Raw genomic sequence first — 4,436 nt, 5'->3', positions numbered from 1 at the left:
TTCTTAATACTACTTTTTTCTTAACATTTAATTTAAGCTAGGTTTATATTTTTTAATTTAACGTTTTATTTTTATTTATTTATTAAAAATGTTTGGGTTTTGTCCTTATAGTATAGGAATAGTTTTTTTTATGTTATATTTAGCTTTAATTTATTAGGGGCCAAGCAAACTCTATAGCACCACCAATAGGCCAAATTTGCTCTCATTTCTGCTAATAACTTTTGAATCGTAAGGTCTAGAAGCTAAATTCTTTTTTTCCTCGGATTCATGCCGAGTTGAATGCATAGAAATTAAAGTTTTTATGAACTTGTCCTAGTTTGTCTGATTATCACCAAAATTGGTTCAGAATATCTTCAGACAATGCTGGCAAAAAGTTATCAAAAGATTTTCGATAGACCAAACCGTTCTTGTAAAGCGCGTTAACGTATTTGACGAAATTTGTGTAAAAATGGACATGAGGCTATATCTTTGCAACGCTTTAGCAAATTCTGACCAAACTTAGTAAGTGTTATACTAAGCATGACCTGAGGGCATATGAGTAGTTTCAGCACAGCGCCACCTACTGGTCAAAATATATATAAAAATTGACATTTCTGCTTATAACTTCTTGCCAGTTTGGCCAAAAGTCATATGATTGGTCTTGTTAGATTTGGAGCGGCATGCCAAATCAAACGAAACGTTTAGAGTTTTGTAGTAAACTGCTGTATCATCAAATGTCTTGAACAGGGCTTTCCAACCCTGCTCCTGGAGAGCTACCATACTGCAAAGTTCAGCTTCAACCCTAATCAAACATATCTGAACCAGCTAATCAAGGTGTTCAGGGCTACTTAATTAGATAGGTTTGTGGAAACAGGGTTGGAACTTAAGTCTGCAGGAAGGTAGCTCTCCAGGAGCAAGGTTGGAGAACCCTGGTCTTTATTGAGTAATTAAAGACAGCTACTTAGCTCTTCATTTTACTTCTGTTGTGCTTGGCCCCTTAATTGCTGCTTGCAGCTATATTTTCATTTTAGTTATTTTAATACTTATTTAGGCAACATGTCAAATGTCAAGGTATCGTTTTTGTATTTTTATAAATATTTTTTATATTTATATTTTATTTGAATCCAGCCTTATTTCAAATACCAAAAACATTTTATAATAGGTTTGGTTTCAGTTTGCAGGTTTTTAGCAAAAATAGAATACAATAAAACCAGTACTGTGATTTGCTATAAATTTTACTTGTAATATATTTACAAATGTAAATGTTTTTTTTATTTAATTTAAATTTAATTAATTTTAATAAAGTCAGTTGTGATGGTATAAAGATGCTGATTTAAGTTACTTCTGGTTAAAACTACTTGTAGGATGTGACGTGTGTTTGTGATATATTGTTGATTGGCTCTTGGAAATATGAGTTGGTTCTGAGTAGTCTACAGATCGTTCGAACTGAGCACCAACACCATTTTGATTATTTGATTGATTATTACATAAATCACCCATCTTCAGCACTGCAATGTTTGTGGAATGTACCCTGACGTCTTTACATGTGTCTTTATGTCACCTTTTGAGAAGCTGTAGGTTTCACCTCATGAATACTCTTATAGGGTTTATAACAAAAGATTAAATAATAAATCTTAACATCCTTAATAGAGGACGCAAAGCCTGATTAGATCAATCGTGTTTGATTTTGGACATTGATGTGGTAATTCCCAAAAAGACATTTATGTATCTCCAAAGCTCCAGTTCTTCTTAAATGTACAGTAAGTTCAAGCTTTACTGAAACTTCAATGTGATTATGCTCTAATCTCTCAGGGCCATATTGAGTTTAGTGCTTTCTCTCTTCTTGAGGCCCGACATCTGAAGAGGAGAAACGCATTCTGACGTGCCCCGTCTGAGGGCTTCTTTCAGCACATGCCTCTCCTCTCTGTTCCAACAGAGGGATTTATTACCCCATTCATTAGTCCCACTGAGGAGAACGGCCACCATATGGAGGAAGCGACAGTCTCCGCTGAATCATAGTGTTGTCTTTCTCCTTCTGTCTACGTCTTAGTCTCTCAATCTCTTTGTCTCTGTATAGAAGGGCTGTCTGTCTTATCTCCACTCCACTGAGGGAGGAATCTGGTTAATTATTTTATCTCTCTCTGTCCCTCTGAATATGTCAGAGAAACCTGCTGGTGTTGAGTTCATAGAGAGCAGACTGAATCCTTACATGACCGCCATATCTGTGCTCTCAATGTAAACAGATCGAGTGTTCGGCCTGTGCTACCTATAGAATATGAATGGCGGCAATACGGTTATACCATACCAGGTCACCGTAAAGCTGCAGATAATCTGATGATTTATTAATCAGTTTTGATGTGAAATGAATTTTCAATGAAATGTAAGCTCTTCTTTATGTTGGTAAATCCAAGCAGTTTTTTGTTTTGACTATCAGATGTCCTATGGAACTCACAACGGCAAGCAAACAACAGCGCTTTCCTATATAACAAAGATAACAAAACAACTTAAAGGCACAATATGTAAGATTTTTTTATTAAAATATCCAAAGATCACATGAACTGTCTTATGTATTTTGCTGACTTGTGTACTTACATTATCCCAAATGTTTTGAAGAATGTTTAAATCCAGAGAAATAAGCAATTTTATCTAATGACATGGACCGTGTCCATAGTGTCATTGTGTCGCCTGCCAATTACGTCATAACCCTCCGATTTCCGTTTTTTTTGTAGAAAACATGGAAACACCAAAGACGCTTTAATATGTTGTGCGTTTTAATAGACCGGTGACGACCGCACAGAGTAGCATAATAACAGAACTTTCAAATGTATCTAGCATGATAAAACAGCGCTGCTTTTTCCCCCACATACGCACGACCGGAAGGAGCGGAAGCGGTCGACTGTGGCATAATAAAAGCTCAGCTGCTTTCGAGCCGTGTGTCACGCTCATTCAGCGGCCTCGTTTCGCTTCAACGGCTTTCAGCCTCACCCTGCTTCATTCTACTACGTTAATAAATTATTAGCTCATCCATGAACATGATTTCTGCCCGAGTCCCGTCGGATTGCATCGGCTGTGGGGATGAAGACGACAACTCCCGTGATTCCACACTCAGTCACGGCGTCATCAAACTACGCCTTTGTCTCTTTGTTTATTTTGAATACGCGCCCTCTAGTGGCGAAAATGACATATTGTGCCTTTAAGCGACAAAACATATTTTGTAAAAATTCAGTAAAATTTATTTGTTAACCTTTCAATAGTTGAGTGAAAAATGTTTCACTGAGCTATTCACTGAAGAAGAAAAGGTTTAAAGAAAACTGAGTGTAAAAACTTAATTTAAATCTTTTAAAATTCAATAAAAAAAAAAAATTTCTCAGTTCAAGTGCTGGCATAGTTTTGCTTTTATAGACTGTATAGTATCATATCAATGAATATCTAAGAGGCTGGTCGTTCTGTTTCTGATGGCTCAGTGGAACGTTTTGGAGACTGAACATGGTTTCAAAGATGTCCTGGCTTTGGTTTTCAAGATTTTTGTTTAAACCCTTCTTATCTAGTTCTCGATAAATAATACATGATTATATAACTAATAGAGTTTTTCTTTTTTGTATTCTTTTCCATCAACAACATTTTTTTTTCATTGACTTCATTTTTTTTTATTTTTATAAAAAATACAAAGCAAAGGTTAGGTTAAACAAGCTACACCATGGTCACATTACTTTAATGTCACCACCACTAAGATCCTGACAATTCTTTCACTCGTTATTTAAAATTGTGAAAGAGTTGCAAGTTACGTGTTCGACGTGATGACATTTAATGACTTCGACAACCTCTGTAGTCTCATTTAGCTTGTTAGCAGCTGCCTTTTTTCCAAGACATATAAAAGCTGTAAAAATCATGAGTTGGGTATTACTGGTGTATTTTATGCTATAGAATAAAACTTAAATTTAACTAAAAAAAAAAAAAAAATTGACTTCTAGGATGGAACCAGAACTGCAAAAGTGCCAATTAATTTCCGTCTCATTCATGTAGTAATCTATTTTTAAAAGCAATAAATAAATATTTCATTTATTAGCTTGATCCTTTCAAAGTCCATTCTTTAAATTCAGTGACAGGAAGTAACAGGTAGGAGGTCAGAAGTCACTATGCGGGGGCTCGGCAGGGTCAGAAGAGAAAAATACTGATGGGACATAAACATTTAGAGCTTCTCAGCATGATAGTGTGTGAGAGAGATTATGCACAAGCGCGAAAGTGAGAGGAACAATAAAGAAATCGAGCCGTGTGCTTTTGTGTTACGGGTGCGAGCGAACAGGAGGTGAGTGGGAGGACAGAAAAAAAAGAGAGGGACCGGGAACTGTATGGCTTTCATATCTGAATTTTTGTCTTGTTAAGGCTTGTCAACATCAATTGTTCTATTCATTTTCACAAAATACAGATGGAGCCTTGACAACTCAGTTTAGCAAATA

Source organism: Sinocyclocheilus grahami, unplaced genomic scaffold (genome assembly GCF_001515645.1).
Source record: "Sinocyclocheilus grahami isolate Dianchi unplaced genomic scaffold, SAMN03320097.WGS_v1.1 scaffold641.1, whole genome shotgun sequence".
NCBI classification, from domain to species: Eukaryota; Metazoa; Chordata; class Actinopteri; order Cypriniformes; family Cyprinidae; genus Sinocyclocheilus; species Sinocyclocheilus grahami.
The sequence above is the reverse complement of the archived record's forward strand: the minus strand, read 5'-3'. Positions refer to the sequence as shown.